Consider the following 20,593-nt stretch of genomic DNA (forward strand, 5'->3'; position numbering starts at 1 on the left):
TTATGAGTAACACATATTAACACTTTGTCAAACTGAGGCGTCACCTCTATTCTCCAGACATTAGTTCTCTTCATCACTATTAGGCTTGTGTTCTCTTGTTGCAAATTGTTTTGTCTTGTCTTGTGATGTTTTGGCCAGTTATTTGGTCATGTTTTGGTTTTGTACAGATTTTTTTTTAAACTTCGCTTGGAACAGAAATTTGTTATGTCAAATCTCACTTCATCACCTTCATGACCTCTCTGTATTGTGCCACTCGATACATTCTTTATCTATTGTTTTTATTGAGATGATTCCTACTTAATAATTATATAATGTTTTCTTTGTCCAAACACTCTAACCAATCAGTACTACTTTGAGATTTATAACCATTGTTCACATTTTACACATGGGGAAACTACAGCAATGTGCGCTACTGGTCATGATTACTTTGATTGTGAACACCATTTTGGAAATTATTGTTCTGAACATCTATGCTGTAATATGTAATTGTGCAAAAAAGGTTTGTAGACATTAAATTTAAAAAAGTTTGTCAATGTGGCTGTGAACTTCCTTCACTCAGAGCCCAATCCCTTGCATATCTAACTCTTCTGACTAATAGAAATTTTGGCTCAGAAGGAAAGTAGGATCACACCCAACTTCTATATGTTTTTATGTTGTTGGCTTTTTTGTTTTTTTTTTTTTGCTACCTTTCACAATTTCCCTTAATTATTTTTGGTGTACCTGTCATGACCAATGTGTCATAGTTTAGCACAATACTCCCATAAATGCAGCTTCCTGCATTTGTTGGGCAAGATTCTCCTCCTCATGCAATTTATTGAATGTAATTAGTTGCCATAGCCATAGTTTTTCTCTGTACCCACAGAAAATGGTTGAGGCAGCATTCTGTTCACATGCTGAACAGAAGTGTACAGTAAAAGTAAACAGATGTTTCATTTCTTATGTACATCACAAATAGTTCTCTCATATAGATCAACAGTGTCAAACACTCAACCTGCAGTTGGATTCTTGAGGGATGTGGCCTCATAGAATATTCACATTTTGCAGAATCTAAGCTCTCATATTCCTTAAAAGGTTTCTAGCCCTTATGTTTATAACTCCAAGTTAACATTCCAAGTGTAATGGATGCTGTATTTTCTTCCTGAATCTGAAAAAGGCTCAACACAAAGACTAAGAACTGTGAACTTCCTTGATTCCATTAATTATCATAACATATCGATCCTAAAGCTGACAGTTTCATGTCAACATTAACTATTTAAGTTGCTGGGCATTTTGTCAGATGGAATAAGAATAAATCCCACAGAGGGCAGCATCTGGGAGTTGCCAGTGGAAAGGAAATACAGACAGAAGAAGTGGAGAGACATAAACACAAGACAAAACGGGAGGAACAGAAAAAGAAAACTGGGGAAGAATGAGAAACACAGGGCAGAATTAGGGGTGGTCTAAATAGTAAGCCTACTTTCATCAGAGTGGTGCTAGATGTGATAATAATGTATTGAACAATTAATGACCTTAACTAAAAGTTTACTTACTACATATAGATGGTATTCTAACACCGATTTTTTTACAAACCTATAATTGATAGGAGTGGGTGCCCAGTGTGGATTGAGGAGAGTATGTGGTTTTAAATTTATATAGTGGGCACACTTTAAAAAGTTCATTCCAGTTTTACAGGCATTACTGATTGCAGTAATATTTCTTAGATTTAAAAAGGAAAATATTTCTGGAAACAGTAATATCTCTAAAACCAGAATGACATTTTTAAGTGCATGCTTGGCTGCAGAGACAGTGTCAATGGGAGGGCTTCAGCTTCCTCAACCATGGGATGCTGTTTCAGGAAAGTGGTCTGCTGGAAAGATATGGGGTCCACCAAGGAAAAAGGGGAAATACTGTTGAGGCCGCAGCTAGAGTGAGGTGTCCAATTCTGGGCACCCCATTTTAAGAAAGATAGGGACGAACTGGAGAGATTCCGGAGGATAGCAAAAAAATATGATACAAGGTTTAGAAAACCTAACCTACGAGGAAAGGTTAAAAATACTAGACATGTTTAGTCTAGTATTTTTATCCCCTCAGGGAGGGGATGGGTAGGATCCCCTGGGGGACTAACATGAAGGGGAAAGGAGTCCAGGAGAGCTGGCTGTATTTCAAGGAATCCCTGTTGAGGTTACAGGGACAAACCATCCCGATGAGTCGAAAGAATAGTAAATATGGCAGGCGACCAGCTTGGCTTAATGGTGAAATCCTAGCGGATCTTAAACATAAAAAAGAAGCTTACAAGAAGTGGAAGGTTGGACATATGACCAGGGAAGAGTATAAAAATATTGCTCGGGCATGTAGGAATGAAATCAGGAGGGCCAAATCGCACCTGGAGCTGCAGCTAGCAAGAGATGTCAAGAGTAACAAGAAGGGTTTCTTCAGGTATGTTGGCAACAAGAAGAAAGCCAAGGAAAGTGTGGGCCCCTTACTGAATGAGGGAGGCAACCTAGTGACAGAGGATGTGGAAAAAGCTAATGTGCTCAATGCTTTTTTTGCCTCTGTCTTCACTAACAAGGACAGCTCCCAGACTGCTGCGCTGGGCATCGCAACATGGGGAGTAGATGGCCAGCCCTCTGTGGAGAAAGAGGTGGTTAGGGACTATTTAGAAAAGCTGGACGTGCACAAGTCCATGGGGCCGGACGAGTTGCACCCGAGAGTGCTAAAGGAATTGGCGGATGTGATTGCAGAGCCATTGGCCATTATCTTTGAAAACTCGTGGCGAACGGGGGAAGTCCCGGATGACTGGAAAAAGGCTAATGTAGTGCCAATCTTTAAAAAAGGGAAGAAGGAGGATCCTGGGAACTACAGGCCAGTCAGCCTCACCTCAGTCCCCGGAAAAATCATGGAGCAGGTCCTCAAGGAATCAATCCTGAAGCACTTACACGAGAGGAAAGTGATCAGGAACAGTCAGCATGGATTCACCAAGGGAAGGTCATGCCTGACTAATCTAATCGCTTTCTATGATGAGATTACTGGTTCTGTGGATGAAGGGAAAGCAGTGGATGTATTGTTTCTTGACTTTAGCAAAGCTTTTGACACGGTCTCCCACAGTATTCTTGTCAGCAAGTTAAAGAAGTATGGGCTGGATGAATGTACTATAAGGTGGGTAGAAAGTTGGCTAGATTGTCGGGCTCAATGGGTAGTGATCAATGGCTCCATGTCTAGTTGGCAGCCGGTGTCAAGTGGAGTACCCCAGGGGTCGGTCCTGGGGCCGGTTTTGTTCAATATCTTCATAAATGATCTGGAGGATGGTGTGGATTGCACTCTCAGAAAATTTGCGGATGATACTAAACTGGGAGGAGCGGTAGATACGTTGGAGGGCAGAGATAGGATACAGAGGGACCTAGACAAATTGGAGGATTGGGCCAAAAGAAACCTGATGAGGTTCAATAAGGATAAGTGCAGGGTCCTGCACTTAGGACGGAAGAACCCAATGCACAGCTACAGACTAGGGACCGAATGGCTAGGCAGCAGTTCTGCGGAAAAGGACCTAGGGGTTACAGTGGACGAGAAGTTGGATATGAGTCAGCAGTGTGCCCTTGTTGCCAAGAAGGCCAATGGCATTTTGGGATGTATAAGTAGGGGCATAGCGAGCAGATCGAGGGATGTGATCGTTCCCCTCTATTCAACATTGGTGAGGCCTCATCTGGAGTACTGTGTCCAGTTTTGGGCCCCACACTACAAGAAGGATGTGGATAAATTGGAGAGAGTCCAGCGAAGGGCAACAAAAATGATTAGGGGTCTGGAACACATGACTTATGAGGAGAGGCTGAGGGAACTGGGATTGTTTAGTCTGCAGAAGAGAAGAATGAGGGGGGATTTGATAGCTGCTTTCAACTACCTGAGAGGTGGTTCCAAAGAGGATGGTTCTAGACTATTCTCAGTGGTAGAAGATGACAGGACAAGGAGTAATGGTCTCAAGTTGCAGTGGGGGAGGTTTAGGTTGGATATTAGGAAAAACTTTTTCACTAGGAGGGTGGTGAAACACTGGAATGCGTTACCTAGGGAGGTGGTAGAATCTCCTTCCTTAGAAGTTTTTAAGGTCAGGCTTGACAAAGCCCTGGCTGGGATGATTTAATTGGGGATTGGTCCTGCTTTGAGCAGGGGGTTGGACTAGATGACCTGCTGAGGTCCCTTCCAACCCTGATATTCTATGATTCTATGATTAGTCTTGAGAAAAGAACTGTGGACCTGATACCAGTCTTCAAATATGTTAAGGGTTGTTATAAAAAGAGGACCATGATCAATTGTCCTCCTTGTGGACTGCAGGTAGGCTGGGAGGCATGGATCAGTGCTCATGTCTCACTCCCCATAAGTACCTGGCATGGGCTGGGGAAGCTAATGATCCATCCAGCAGACCAAATTCAGTGATGAACCCTGGCCATGTGCAACCTAAGGTATGCCATGCATATGCTAAGAAGACGACTGCAAGTAGGATTGATTTGCAACAGGGGAGATTTAGATTAGTTAGTAGGAAAACCTTTCCAACCGTAAGGGTAATTATGCTCTGGAATAGGCTTCCAAGGGAGGCTTTGGAATCCCCATCACTGGAAGTTTTTAAGAACAGGTTAGACAAACACCTGTCAGCGATGGTCTAGGTTTACTTGGTCCTGCCTCAGTGCAAGGGGTTGGATTTGATGATATCTCAAGATCCTTTCCAGCCCTACATTTCTACGATTCTATGATTGTAATCCATACCATGGATCACAGTTCAAAATTTAATGGGGTCTATTGCACTGAATTAATATGACTCCCCTGACACAGAGTAGTTGAAATATTAAATTAGATAGCTTTTGTTGACCTTTAGACTGAAGGAAAAAATCAGGTAACATACTGGTATAATAGACATTATCTGAAGTGACCTGCATTTAAACTGAAATTACATAGTCGATTTTCAGTATCTACAGCTTAATTAACATTGTAGGTATCTCTTTATCCTTAAAGAAGAGAGTACAAGGAAACAGCAGAATTCATATAGGACAGTGCATTTTACATTTTCGGTACTCTTCCAGAAAAAACAACATAGGAGGAACACATTGCTAGATTCTGTAACTCTTACTCATGTTGAGAACTCTCTCACTCTATGAGTAGTCCCAAAAAAGTCCATGGGAATTGTCTAGTTGAAGCTGGATACATTCATACTAAATATAAAGCACACATTTTAAACAATAAGGGTAACTGACTATTGGAATAATTTACCTAGGATGGATTCTCCATCTCTTGGTGATGTTTTTAAATCAAGACATCTTTCTAAAACATATGTTAGGACTCATACAGAAGTTATGGGCTCGATGAGGAATTACTGGGTGAGATTCTGTGGGCCTGTGTTATGCAGGATATCAGAGTAGATGATCAGAATGGTCCTTTCTGCTCTTAAGATCTCTGAATATTCACAGAGTAAAGTGCTCTTCAGTGTGAGCATGGATGGCAGAATTGGGCTCTAACCTTCAGTGCTCACACTCATACTGAGCAAGTACCTTACTAAATGCAATTAAATGCAGCACTGCCCTTTAAAAATTAATTTATGCAGTTGAAATGACAGTGACTCCTATCTCTTTTTACGTAGACTATGCCCATTAATTTTCTTCCACACTAAAGACAAGGAGGTTATTTGCCTGTAACTGGAGCTTCTTTGAGATATGGGATCCCTCTCTGTATTCAACTGAGGGTTTATGCATCCAAGCCATGCATCCAGAGCTGGAGAAATTGGAAGTAGCAGTTTCCGTTGATCCATGCACGCACCCTTGCTTTGACTCATGCTTTTATCTGATGCGATAAAGGTTGGGGCAGACCGACCGCATCTCCAGTTCCTTCTGCATTGCAAATCAAACAGATCCACAGCAGAGGGGAAGGAAGGCATGAAGTGGAATACAGAAAGGAACCACCCATCTGAAAGAACCTCCAGTTGCAGGTAAGTAATCTCCTTTGCTTCTTCAAGTGATGGTTCCTATTGTATTTCATTGAGGGTGATTAACAAGCAGTACCTAATTTGGAGGAAGGTGCGAGGAAGAGGAAGAAATGGTTGAATGGAGGGCAGCCACACCAAATGATGCGTCCATCACAAAGTCCTGCACAAAGGTGTAGTACACAGCAAAGGTATGCTCCAAACTCCATGTGGCCGCCCTACGTATGTCTGGAAGTGACACACAATGGAGTGTGGCTATAGCCAATGTCTGGGCTCTCGTGGAATGGGCTCTCCCTCCAGGGCGAAGGCAGTCCTGACAACTGATAACAGTGTAATACACCCCCCTTGGAAATCCTCTGTATGGAGACTGCCTGCCCCTTAATCCTCTCAGTGATAAGCAGTGTACAGGACTTCCTGATCAGTCTTGTCCTCTCTCAGTAGAAGGTCAACGCCATGAGGACGTCAAAGGAGTGAAGGTATCACTTCTCTGCTGAGGTGTGAGGCTTTGGAAAGAAATCAGGTAAGTGTATGGGTTGGTTGGGATGAAACCGAGATACGACCTTTGATAGAAACTTGGATGTAGGCACAGGGAGACTTTGTCATGAAATGTGGTGAAAGGAGAATACACCATCATGGCCCGAAGTTCATCTACCCATCTCTCCAAAGTAATAGCCACTAGAAAGGTGATTTTCATGGAAATGAGGGGCATAGAGCATGAAGCCAGGGACTCCAAGGGCAGTTTCATTAACAGTGATAGAACGAGATTGAGGTGCTACTGGGGGGTGATAGGTTGTATGGGTGGGAAAGTCCTGAGGAGACCTTTCCAAAACCTAGTTAGTCAACGGATATATAAATACAGTGTGTCCTGCCATGGCAAGAGGGTGATGAGGGAAACTAGCAGCTGTGACTTGGACCATATGGTGATGAGAAGGAACTGGAGACAAAGTCAGTCTTCCCCACCATTTATTGCCTCAGACAGAACTATGAGGTGAAGCAAGGGCACATGGACCAACGGACACTACTACTTTCAAATTCTCTGGCTCTGGATGCATGGCGTGCATGAGTAAACCCTCAGTGGAACACAATAGGGACCATCACTCGAAGAAGAAGAAGAAGGAGAGAAAGAGATATGTGTATAGTGTAGAAGGAGAGAACCATGCTGGCAACCTCCCCTCCTTGGATTGCTATTATTTGGCAGTCTTCTGCACAACACATTTTCAAGAAAAATACAAAACCAAATACAATGCAATAAGCACAACATTAAAACTAATACCACAATCACCATTACTGACATATAAATGCCTAAACAAATAAATACTTCCTCTACTGGCTCCTTCTTCCCTGAATCAGGTTTAAGATGCTTGTCACCATCCTGAATGCCCTGTGTAACTCTTCCCTACCATACTTATGTGCTCATCTCCCATCATGACAGCCTATAATACTCATTTGTCCACTTCTCTCCCTGAAATATCTCTTCTTTCTTCCATGCTTCCCCTTGTACATGGAACATCCTCCCTAAATTGATTAATAAATGCCTCTATTATCTCCACTTTTGGATATCCCTTCACGAAACACCTGTGCTCTGATGCCTACATGAAATCAGCAAATTTATTATGGCTATCGGAGAAACAGTCAGGTATAGCTGTTATTTTTTTTAAAAAAAAACATGTTCTGAAATTACTTGGAACCACCTGGTTCTATACATAGCTAGCCCATATAACCATGTGATGGTATCCTCACTTCCTTCAACCTCCCTCTCCACTCCTCTTGTTTGTTGCACTCATTTGTTGCAGTGCCTCTTAACTTAGAAGATCATAGTACAACAGGGACTAAATAGTCCTGTGTTTTTGTACAGCGACTTTCAAAATGTTGCCCCAATTCTGATTGGAGATTGTGTGTGCTATCATAATCCAAATTACTACTACTACTACTAAAAGGACAAAAAATGGAAGCAAACAAGTATATTGCTTTATGCTTTAGGTTCTGTTTTTACTTTGAGAATTCCCTCCCTTCCCCCATCACCCATCATGTTATCAGTGTAAATTGTGGCAGATTCTCTTCCCCACTTCACTCCCTTGTGCCACTCTGGCTTCCCAAAAGAAGCCAAACTGGACTGCTGCCCCTCACTAAGGATTCCCCTGGTATCTATCACAAACCATCGCTACTTTTTCTTTTTTGGTTTTAGTTGTTGTTTTTTTTAAACCCTCCTCCTACACATGACCTTTATAATCTCTGGACTGTACACTGTTAATGAGACCTGACACTTTGCTGTTTTGTTTTTGGACACCTCTGATTACCTCCTCATGGGGAGTCAGATAGCAAAAGAGCCAGCAGGACATCCTCAGTGCCACATAAGGCAAGACTTCTTTTGCTGCTCCTTTTTTAATGAGAGCCTGTGCAAGCCCTCTGTTCAGGCAGGCAAATTGGGGCAGGGAGGGGAGAAAAGAATGAGAACAGTCTTCACAGCCCTAGGAACCTCTGACATTAAAAATGATATGAAGGGAAGGGAGCAATTGTCAGAAGGTGGAGTGAAGTACTGACAAGATGCCTGTCATGGTTGCCATGTAGAGTAAGGATAAAGGGTAGTTCAGTGGTTCTCAAACTAGGGCCACCGCTTGTTCAGGGAAAGCCCCTGGTGGGCCGGGCCGGTTTGTTTACCTGCCATGTCCGCAGGGTGCCCGATTGCGGCTCCCACTGGCCGCGGTTCACCGCTCCAGGCCAATGGCGGCTGCAGGAAGGGCAGCCAGCACATCCCTCAGCCCATGTCACTTCCTGCAGCTCCCATTGGCCTGGAGCGGCGAACCGCGGCCAGTGGGAGCCACAATCGGCCGAACGTGTGGACGCGGCAGGTAAACAAACTGGCCTGGCCCATCAGGGGCTTTCCCTGAACAAGGAGTGGCCCTAGTTTGAGAACCACTGGGGTAGGTGGATGGAAAAGGAGGCAAAACAAGAAGGAGGGCTGGATAGTAAGTGAAGCTGGAGGCATCAAGGAGGGGAAGTGAGTGAGGCATTGTGAGAGAAAGGAAGGCTGAATAAGCCAGGCAGTATGCCCTACAAAGTGATATTATCACACTGATTTTTGTATATTCTGGGGAAAATATTTTGAAATAAGACAGGTGAAAAATCATTAAGTAATTAATCTTATTTTTGAATCCTTCATCACCCAACCACTTATTTCGTCATCTTTTTGTTGAGGCTCTCATTTGTTGGCTCATGTCTATTCTTTTTATTCAGAAGCGGGGGAGGGGCGGTTTAAAGTACTGCCATGGGAGCTTGGAGAGTAGGGTGGCTGGTGAAAGAACATTACTCAGGAATTAGATCAAAAGTTCTCCAGAGCCGAGACCTCATATTTTATGAGACTATAAAGTACCTAGCACATTCTTGGTCTCTATAAAATTACTAATACTATAATTAAGTTAAATCCATATTTTAACATGTGTGTTTGGAATCCACTCTTTTTCTAGCCTGAAACCTACGGTTAGCAGGGAGTATTTTTCTTTTACAAATCCCTCAGGAAATCAAATCCACAGAAAGGAATTCATTGAAGAAAATGATCTATGTAAAAGAAATAACATAGCTGAGAGTAGTGCAGACCTTACACTATTGATACTTGTTATACTTTCTAACAATTACTTCACACTTCTGACTCTGTTGTATTGGGAACTAGATTTTCCTTATATCCAAACTAGCAATACAAAACCTGTTGGTAAAATAACTAAGCACACTTTTGGTGGGTCACGAAGAAATGATAATAAAATAATAATCATAAATCATATTAATAATAAGTACTAGCTCTTAGACTTGGTAAATCTTTAGTGTTGATGCCATTTAGGTTTAAAAATAAAAGTCAATTTGCTGTTAGGAGGCCAAGCTTATTTAAAGTCATACAAATTTTTGGTAAAAAGAAAAGGAGTACTTGTGGCACCTTAGAGACTAACAAATTTATTTGAGCATTAGCTTTCGTGAGCTACAGCTAAATTTGTTAGTCTCTAAGGTGCCACAAGTACTCCTTTTCTTTTTGCGAATACAGACTAACATGGCTGCTACTCTGAAATTTTTGGTAATGTGTCTGCTATTGTGGGTCCTCTCTTTCATGCTTTTACTGTCTAAGTCAATTCATGTCTGTCGCTTTCCCACAGCTTGTTTTTAACAGATACAAAAAGTTTTAAAACAAAGAAATACACCAAGTCCCCTTGTAAATCCACCACGTTTCATTGTTCTAGTCACTTCAGTCCTTTGTCTACCTCACAGAGGGTTTATTTAATTATTTATTTCAAACTGGTTTCTTTTGTGCCAGTATAGGCATACAACTTTCATATTTCATTAACATGATGTTCAGCTAATTTCAGCTGGCACGAGCCCAGACTTACTGACCTTCATGGGATGTGGATAGGAAGGGGAAGGGATGATTTTCAGTACTGGTGGAAACATTCCCTGCTGCAATTACAATTCTTTATCCAAGTGATGGTATTGAACATCGGACCAACTTATTCTTTTATTATTTTTAAGACTATTATGGTAGCACCTAGGGAACCCAACTGAGATTTGGGTCCCATTGAGCTAGGTGCTATACAAACATAGAACAAGACACAATATCTGCTATGAAGAGTTTATGTCTGCTCACTGAATGTCTCCTGTTGACTGATGTATGCAGTAACCATTGTAGTTTCAGAAAAGACAGCATAAGTATTGTGATGGTACTTTATAGGGGAGAGAGTGCAGGGGGGGAAAAGTAGTAGACTCAGACAGAAATATATGTCAGACATACTCTGATGCTGCAACGAAAATCCAGCAAATATGGTATGTACCTGCACGTCTGCAGACAGATGAGTAGATTAGACCATTTAACCTGACATATATCCCAAATGTATTGATTGTGGTCTCTCTATCACTGCTGTGTATACAAATAAGGTTTAATGTGTGTCTTTGTACTATGGATTATTTTCTGGTCATTTTTCCATCCCTGAAACTCACACATCTTTCTTGCACAGGGTCCACACCTTTGAGGTGGGTTCTATTTCTCAATGAAGTGTGGGGGAGGAACAATTTCTTTTTTTGTTGTTTTTTATTTGATTTTCACATTGTGATTTACGAGCATCAATTCAAGTAACAACTGTCACTGCTAATGAGAGTTTTGCACATAACTCCCCAAGCACCACATTTAAAATTTACCTGACAGCTAGGCCACATTAGTGCAGTTTACTGAATGTATACTTGGCCACCAGGGAGAGAAAACAGCTATATGGTCGTTATCCCATTGAAGTGCTTTCCCATTTCATAGCCAAGTAACATCTCTAAAATTGTGAATGACTGTAGTGCATGTTTGCTAATAAACAGTAAATTCACAAATTTGCTGAAAATTCTGTAAACACATACACACACACATATATCATTAGTTATTGTCCTCTTCCAAAAAAAAACTTTGAATACTTCATTCCCTCCGTAAAGTGTTCTGTGCAATGTAATATCTCAACTAGCAAAGTTTGCTCATCCATTTTTGACATCAAATATACACTAGTTACCAAAGATTTGATGTCTAAAACAATTCACTGCATTTACCAAGTACAAATTCAAAATTTAAAAAGCCGCTATTGACAAACATTTAACAAGCATCAAAATATTATTTGCATTTTTTCCTATGAATGCATTATCTGTATTTGAGAATAACAGCCATTTTATTATCCACAAATATACTTGATCCTAATTAAACAAAACACGAGCTTAAGCATTGATGTGCCATCCAGTAAAATGACCATTTAGACAAGCTGTCAAGTTTTCAACTTGTCTCATTTGTAAGCTGTTTACTGCTCAGGATTCCCAAGGGTTTCTTTCTCTCTCTCCCTCTCAATCTCTCTCCAGCTGGAGGAAAGTCACAAGTCCACTAGTACTTTATCGGGTTTTGTGCAGATGTCTCAAGGATAGTAATATTTCTGTTGGTGTACATATTTCATACACCAGTAGTTAATGAAGACTTTAAAAGTTACTCATTCCCCTGTCACTCATTCCATCTCATAACTGGCACTTTTTTATACATGTCAATATACTGATATGGAACAATATAATTAATGTTTGCCTTATATATTCAAGCAGTGAGCACTGCTATGCCAGGGCTTATTCACATCCTGCAAAATAATCACACGGGGTAAAATTTTCAAAAGGGTCTAAGTGACTTCAAAACCTAAGACCCATTTTCATAAGTGACATACGACCTCACGGAAAGTCAATGGGAAATGTAGGCTCCTTTTGAAAATATTAACCAGGGTATTTACATATATCTGTGACATATTAGAGTTGAGTCTAATTTGTCTTTTAAAGGACATGTTTTTATGAGTTTGTTTCGCCCACACACTATCATTATGTCTTCAAGGATAAAATCATCATCTTCACCAACTATGTCTGAGAAATACAGTCATGTCAGCAATGCCTATTGTCAAAAACATTTTCTTCTCTCTACTTTGAAGATTTCTAAAAAATATTCAAAGCTTCCAATTTCCACTAAAAATACTACCGGCTGTCCAGCAACTTAGGTCTGTAAGTTACAGACACTGCAGCAAAAGTCCCATCTGTTTTGTTTTAAAACTGAAAAGGGACAAGTTATTGCAGCAAAGGTTTGAGAAGGATTTTGGTGCATCGCAGTCAAGAACAAAGCATAAAAAATTTGCAATAGTGCCAGTAAAGTTATTTAAAAAACTCACACAATACTAAACACACCAGAGAAAAGCAGTACTGGCTCCATTATGAGAAATGTAAACACACTAGACTGAGAATCATGGAAAAGTACCGATTAGCTTTCAGTGTTTCCAGTGGAGCTTGAAAGCTCTGAACCATTTTAAAAAAAGTTCATTGAATGGATTAAGATCCTCCGGGGTCAGGAGAATCTTACTGTCATGCGAAGAAATCATAACTGTGCATCAAGATCATCCTGCAGGGAGTTGACTCACACTGGATGTTTATCACCTCATTTCTAGTTCCACAAATGTGTTTGTGTTCTTCCACTGTGGAAATTTCAGCAAGTGGTAGAGGCAAAGGTGGTGGAGTGTGCCCTTTTGGATGATTAGGGAGAAGTCTGCATTGAGAAGAGTTGGAGATCACCTCCTAGAATAGAATTTATAATCCCCGGAAATAGACTGGGTTTGCTGCCAAAATGCTGACATCATCATAGGAGGATAGAAGTGTTCACTTCCGGGGGGTCTGTAGTGTCTGCAGTAGCAGTTTCTATGGGAACTAGCAGAAGACAGATAGTGGAATTTCTAAAATACATGGATTGTCTAAGAACTGTTTGAAGGGCCTCCAAATCCATCCTTTATGATGCTGGGGCCAATGCAGACTGCTCTCAGAAATGACCTCCTACACAAACTCTGCCAAAGTGCAATAGGCACTGGGGCTGGATGCCAGAGGAATGGCAATGTGGAATTGATAACACCACCATAGGGATCACAACAAGAGTCTTCAGCTCAGCACTGGCATCGGGGATTTAGGGGTAACAGCTGGAGCCAAAGCCTCTGGTGCTTGAGGAATGCACTCCCTTGACTCATGGCCCTGGAATAGCATTTGTTTTCCTTTCAACCCTAGAACATTTATCACTTGTTGAAGTGGGGAGCCCTATGCAGCTTCACCTTTTATCAGTAGTAGTAAAGTCCCTCCCCCCCTCAGTACTGTGAAGTCAGTCAGTCAGTCATCAGGATTTTTTTTTTCTGTGACTGAATTTGTTGAGCCGAGAATGTTTTGCAATTTTGTCATGGATCAGACTTTTGCAGTCACATTATAAATCCTGGAAATGAAGGCTTTATAATGAAAATACTGGTACAACCTAAACTGTAGGCACTGGAAATAGCACTGGTATACATTAGTCAAAATAAATCTGACAAATAGGAAAATATTTTTCAAGAAGGCACCACACTAGCAGTCCAGCAAGATACACCACAGTCACCAAAGGCATTTCCCTAGCCAGTCATGTATGCACCAAGAATCCAAAGTGCCAGAGACAGGTGCCATTACTGAAACAGACTTTGCCAAACTATGTCTTGTGGTTCTTGAAACTGACAAGTCTGTTCAATATGCAGCCAGTGATGCTTAAGCTCTTGCTAAAGGAAAAAGGCATCAACAAAAGTGTCAACAGCAGCAGCAATGACTCCCGAGTCATTATTCCAATTTAATGAATGTGTTAATTTGCTTGTTTGTTTCTCTCTCTTTTTTTACTACAATTGGTGAGTCATGTTGTAAAGAAAGATGTGGGCAAAAATTGCTTAATATTTGTTTATTGTTTGCATTTTCTCCAAGACCTAAATTTGTTATATAAATAATTTTTAAAAGTATATTTTTTCACATGTAAAAACCCCCAACAATTACAGGCTAAACTGAGCACAAAAATCATTTAATCCCCTTGGCTGGAGAGGGGTCACTCCTGGGATCACTCTTAGGAGATCAGCAAAGAGAACCAACATCTGTTTAGAGAATGGCTAATTATCTGTTGAATTACTGGAGAATGCTTATTTAGATAAGCACCCAAACTTAAAGGTATATTCCCAATTCAGAATCTTGGGGGTTGTCCTAACAATAGTTTTATATGTATACCTACAACCTAACTTTGATAATTTTTCTTAATCAAGACAAACCCATAGTTTGTGATGCGTCATCCAGATCTTCCTCTATAGTATTCTCAATATTGACAATGCCTCCCAACTTTGCATCCTCAGCAAATTTTATTAGCACACTCCTACATCTCGTGCCAAGGTCATTAATTAAAACACTGAACAATACTAATTTCAAAGAACTCAGTTAGTAACCCCCACCTTATAGTTCACCTTTCAGAACAACCCATTGCTTTTTCTGGCTGAGAAAGGCCATAACTTCTGTATCTGATGTGAATACTTGTTCAGATACTATACTAGATCCTTCTGAAGTGTACTGCAAAGTTAGAATGCCCTTTCCTAGGATAGTTTATCACTTGCAGTTCCTGGCTTTGGATCTCCAACACTTAGAATCATAGTGTTAGAAGGGACTGCAAGAATCATATAGTCTAACCTCTGCCAAGATGCAGTACTTGTTCTATCTAAACCATCCAAGACAGATGGCTCTCCAGCCTCCTTTTGAAAACCTCCAGTGAAGGCATTTCCAACAACCTTCCGAGGCAGTCTGTTCCATTGTCCTACTGTTCTTACAGTTAGGAAGTTTTTCCTGAGATTTAATCTAAATCTGCTATGCGGTAGTTTGAACCCATTGCCTCATGCCCTCTGTGGAGAAAGAGAATAATTTTTCTCCATCTTTTTTATAGCAGCCTTTCAAGATGCTGAAGACCTCTATCATATCTCCCCATAATCTTCTCTTTACCAAACTAAACATACCCAAATCATTCAGTCTTTGCTCATATGGCTTGCATTCCATCCATTTGATCATATTTGTTGCTCATCTCTGGATCCTTTCCAGTTTCTCTACATCCTTTCTATCCATTGGTTACCAAAATTGGACACAGTACTCCAGATGAGGCCTAACCAGCTCCATGTAGAGTGGTACTATCACTTCCTCTGACATGCATACTATTCATGTCTTAATGAAACCTAAAATTGTCTTTGTTTTTTTTGTTTTTTTGCAACAGCCTTGCATTGCTGATTCATGTCGAGGTTGTCATCCACCACAACTCCTAGATCCTTCTCAGCAGTGCTGCTACCAAGCCAGTATTCACCCATTCTGTATTTGTACATTTGATTTTTCTTTCATAAGTGTAGCATCTTACATTTGTCTTTGTTGAATTTCATTTTGTTATCTGTAGCCAAGTTCTCCAATTTATCAATATCCCTCTGAATTTTAGCTCTATCCTCCAAAGTATTGGCAACGCCCCAGTTTTGTGTCAGCTGCAAAGTTGATCAGTATGTGCTCTATACTTAGATACAAGTCATTAATAAAGATATTAAACAACACTGGACCTAGAACAGGTCCCTGTGGAACCCGACTTGAGACCTCCCTTCAATCTGACATCATTCTATTAATTTCATTAACTCTTTGTTTCCAATTGTTTAACCAATTATGTATCCACTTAATGGTAGTTCTGTTGAGCCCACCTTTCTCCAGCTTACTTATCAGAATGTCATATGAGACTGTGTCAAAAGCCTTCCTGAAATCCAGGTATATTATGCCCACTGCATTCTGCCTATTCACCAAATTAGTTACCCTGTCAAAGAAGAAAATCAAGCAGTTTTGGCATGATTTGTTCTTGGTAAATCCATGCTGATTTTTAATGATTACCTCTTCATCCTTCAGGTATTCACAAATTGAATAATTTATAAATTGCAAAAGCAGCTTTCCAGGTATCGAAGTCAGGCTGATTGGCTTATAGTTCCTCAGCTTCTCCTTTTTCCCATTTTTGAAGATGGGCACTACGTTAACCCTTCTCTGGTCTTCCGAGACCCCCCCCCCCATGAGTTTGTAAATATTATTGGCAGTGGCTCTGAGGTCTCTTCAGCTAATTCCTTCAGTACCCTCTAACAGTTGTTTTGGCAGCATGTTTTGTTTTATATATATATATATATATATATATATATATATATATATAAATTTCTTCAGGTCATTCCAACAAGTGTCACCTAATTGCTGTTTCCTGGAACAAAATGTGAACCAGTCCTGTTTTGGTTGGTCATGCTCCGAGAGTGTCTGGAATATGTTTGAACAGGGTGGGGGTTTCCATACAAGAAAAGTGTCACACAATCTCCCAATCAGCAGTTTTTTCATTCCTTCTTTCATCTCAGGTAAAACTGTGTATGCAAGTGTGCAGGTCTCACATAAGGTTCCCCGAAATCTGCACTGGGCTGGGAACTTGTCAAGAAACTCTTCTAATGATTAGTTTTAATATTTCTATATTTTTCACAACTCCTATTATTGTTCAAGATCTCATATCTCTACCCTAGGAGGCAGACAAGTACCATACCTTATTTTTTAAAATTTGTGTAACACATTTCAAAAATTTGTACAAAATCACTTTAGAGAGAAGAAAGAATAGAATTTAGGGGCCAGATTCTGTGCTTTAATTGCACTGGCCATGGGGCCTGAACTATAGCTGTTAACCCTAGAGCAACTCTTCCCAGATTAGGCTGAGGCACATTGGCAGGGCAGTGAGGGGGAACCTTGCCCTATAGTCAGGAACACAGTGGTTTTTCTTCAGGGGATGACAATTCAACACGAGCACTAAATCCACACATTTTTTAAAAGATGAAGTTTATGGTTCTATGCTAATTATTCACAAACAAGTAAATTAGATAATAAACAATTTAATTAAAACATAACATATGGAGTCACATGAAAATTGGTCGTTACTGATCTCATATACTGCACCAGATATTAGAAATTCTACAAGCAGGTCAATACATCCATGCCCATCATTACCAGAAAATGAGCATGTCAGCAATTACCACCTGAATCTTTCCTCACAGAGACTAAATACCTCAGTGTCTTCCACATACACCAATTCAAAGGCCACATCTTCCTCAGCCATCTTATTTAATGTGCAGCTTCCTCCAATATGAGAAAGAGGGAATTATAAACCAACAAAATACTCTGCTTATTCTAATTTGCTAGAATAGCCCCAAGTCCTCACCTCGATAGTTTTGTTAACTTGGAAAGAGATACAGTGCTGATCCAGAGGTAGGTAGAGAGAGGAACATGATTTATATTGTTATACAATGGGGAAGCTTATGCATGACCAAAAAGAATGATTGTAAACCCACAGAGAAGGCATACAAGAAAGTCACAGATGGGTCTGACTCTACCTGAAATTAGCTGGATATAGACTGTTTAAAACAAAACTTATGGAATAGGCCCTGTATTCAATATAAGTATGATCATAAAGATCAACCTTTACTAAATCAGTCAAAGAAAATATGAATGTATTGTTCATTTTAAGACAACAGCACAGGTCTTATAAATAGTAACAAATGAGAATCCAGTGTAAAGGGGAAAAAAAGAATTAGAAAGTTAAATCAGGAATGTTAAAAACAGTGTTAAAATGAAACCACCAAAGATAGTAAGCATGTAAGAATGATAATCTGACTTGTTAAAAATATACTGTAAATGTTTATGGCTAACATTTGTCTCTTTTGTTGATTTTTTTCAAAGTGTCAAGATTATAAACATTGATTAGAAAAGAGAGTATTCAGTAAAGTGGAATGCAGAGGTCAGTAAAACCAAAAGAGTGCTTATGCCCACTGAAAATCAACTAATATGAGTCCAAGATGCCCTCAAGGTATGGAGTGGCTAAAGAAGAACAGCTATTTTATTGTGTGTGGAAGTGTCTTCCCCCTCCCAATATTCTGTGTCTTGCTAGGAAAGGGTTAATTGGCAACCTGCTTTGTAATAGCTAGTTTAAATGTATTAAACCCCAGAGGAAAGGCCAGTTTTGTACACTGAACTCCATTTTCTGTCCTTTTATGCATGATTAAATGGCAATTAAGTTTTAATGAAAAGTGTTAGGCTGATTACAATTAACATAATTGCACCAGTCAGTTCATGTCCTCATGTTCTACATGCTGTGCTGACATGGCAAGACAATGGACCTTTAATGGAGTCAAACGTCTTGCAAGTTTCAGTCATTTACATTCTTCCATTTAAGGCATTTATGCGTACATATATAATGAAAAATAAAACACACACAGGTGTCACATTGTGTAAATCACTGCCTTCCATAAATATATGCGTTATTTCAAAATCCTTGGGATATGACAAAACTCATCCCCCAAGCGCCTGTAATAAACCATTCATTTCTTCCACGATTACCAGAAAATTGAAAGCAGCTCAGGACTCATTTATAGATTCAGTTTGAGAGAAACAATATAAAGCTTCAATCCACCAAGGTGCTGCAAAGTCTCATCCAGATCCAGCAGAGTATTTGCGCATATGCTAAACTTTGAAGTCAAGCAAGCTACTCACATACTTAAAGTTGAGCATGTGCTCAAAGAGTCTGAGGGATCAGGGCCACGCTGCTCAGTACATTGCAAGACTGATTCCAAATAAATGGAACTCTTTTGAGGGTGGGTGGGGAGTGATATTTCATATGCATGCGCGCGCGCGCACACACACACACAACTTTGCACTTGACAAGGATCGTAAACCAAAAACTTTAAAGTGTCAGTCATTTTTTCCTTAACTTTAGTTGAGACTTCCAGTTCTCCACCACTAACTTCAATTAATTCCAGTAAGACATACACTGCAATTGCCAGCATGATCACCAAATGGATCCAAAGAAAAATTACACCAAGCTGCAGAAATCAGTTCTTGAATCCTAAAGCTTTAACTTGTCTCCTTTTCACCACAGTAACTGCTGAAGGTCAAATACTTTATACTAGTATTTTTCTAGAAAAGGTAAACAGCTTAAATACTTTCTTCCTTCACAACATTTATTGCTAAATCTGTATCTATACGTCTCATGCTCACTTCCACTTTATTATAATACAGTACGAAGTGTGTTTATCTGTTCTAATAGCTTAAAACAACTTCATTAAAATATATGTAAATTTAACACTTTCAACTGGTGTGAACAGCAGCACATTTTCGATAATTAACCATACAGGAAAGAAACACTCATCCAACCCCTGCCATATCTTATCTATCCATATAAAGCTATGACAAACTGACCAGTTACAGGAAATTCATCTCAACCCTTTACCCACTTCATCTATATTGTACCTAGGCATTTCACGGCTTAACAAAGAGACAGTTCCTTAGGGGCTGTCACAACAAACTTTTTGGTGGCCTCAGAGTGCAGCCACCAACTCTTGCTGGTGGTCGCTGTGACAATATTTCCTAACATACTTAATTAACTTTGGGGAAAACAAATAAATATGCACATATCCATGTCCAAATCATTGTAATTTATTAATGTAGGATTTTTTGCAGCCTCAATGATAAAAATAATGTACAGACGTCCCTATTCTTTACTGGACCTAAACAGAATAGAAACACAAATAAGGTGCTCTGCATGTTTTACTTTTGTTGGTTGATTTTTTTTTCAGACTTGCTAGCTAGTAAGTCTGCTACTGTGAAAAGTGATATTTGTATATTTGTTAATATCATTTTTTACAGAAGATTTACTCATCCCTGTCAAGCTGGGGGACAAATTAAACCCTGGATGGGAAGGTGGGTAAGGAGGCAGGAGGGCCAGAGGCGATGGGGGCCTAGATTGGGGGGTTGAGGAGGCAGCTGGGGTCAGGGTGATGGGGGGTGAGTCCGGGGCTGGAGCCTGGGGTCCTGTTGCATGGCTGGGGGATGGAGGAGGCAACAGGGGCCAGGGACATCGTGGGAGCCTGGGGCAGGAGTCCAAAGCCCTGTGGCTGGGGGACAGAGCCTGCTGCCACATGGCCAGAGCCTGCTGCCCACCACCCCTGGGCTGAAGCCCAAAGCCCAAGCCCCATCCACCCCAGGAAGGTGGGGAACTCATACTGGTCACCTTCTCCTACATTGTTTGTGGTTCCAGAAGGAGGCAGGGACCAACCCCTGCTGGCGACCCTGGCATAGGGGCCACTGCTTTGCCTCTCCCCGATCACCACCCAGGAAGCTGTGGCCGCAAGAAAAGCCCCTGCTGACTGCATGCGGCCACAGTGGCCATATTTGAGAAATGCTGCCTTAGGGCATGCCTACATGAGACAATGCGGAAAATTAAACCAAATTAAC

At 40.6% G+C, this 20,593-nt stretch overlaps 1 protein-coding gene across 1 annotated transcript in view; it reads right to left on the reverse strand.

Annotated features, from left to right (window-relative positions):
• CSMD1 (CUB and Sushi multiple domains 1) overlaps window positions 1-20,593 on the reverse strand; it is a 1,960,312-nt gene that overhangs the window by 351,454 nt on the left and 1,588,265 nt on the right. The window lies entirely within an intron of this gene.

Source organism: Natator depressus, chromosome 3 (assembly GCF_965152275.1).
Source record: "Natator depressus isolate rNatDep1 chromosome 3, rNatDep2.hap1, whole genome shotgun sequence".
NCBI lineage: Eukaryota > Metazoa > Chordata > Testudines > Cheloniidae > Natator > Natator depressus.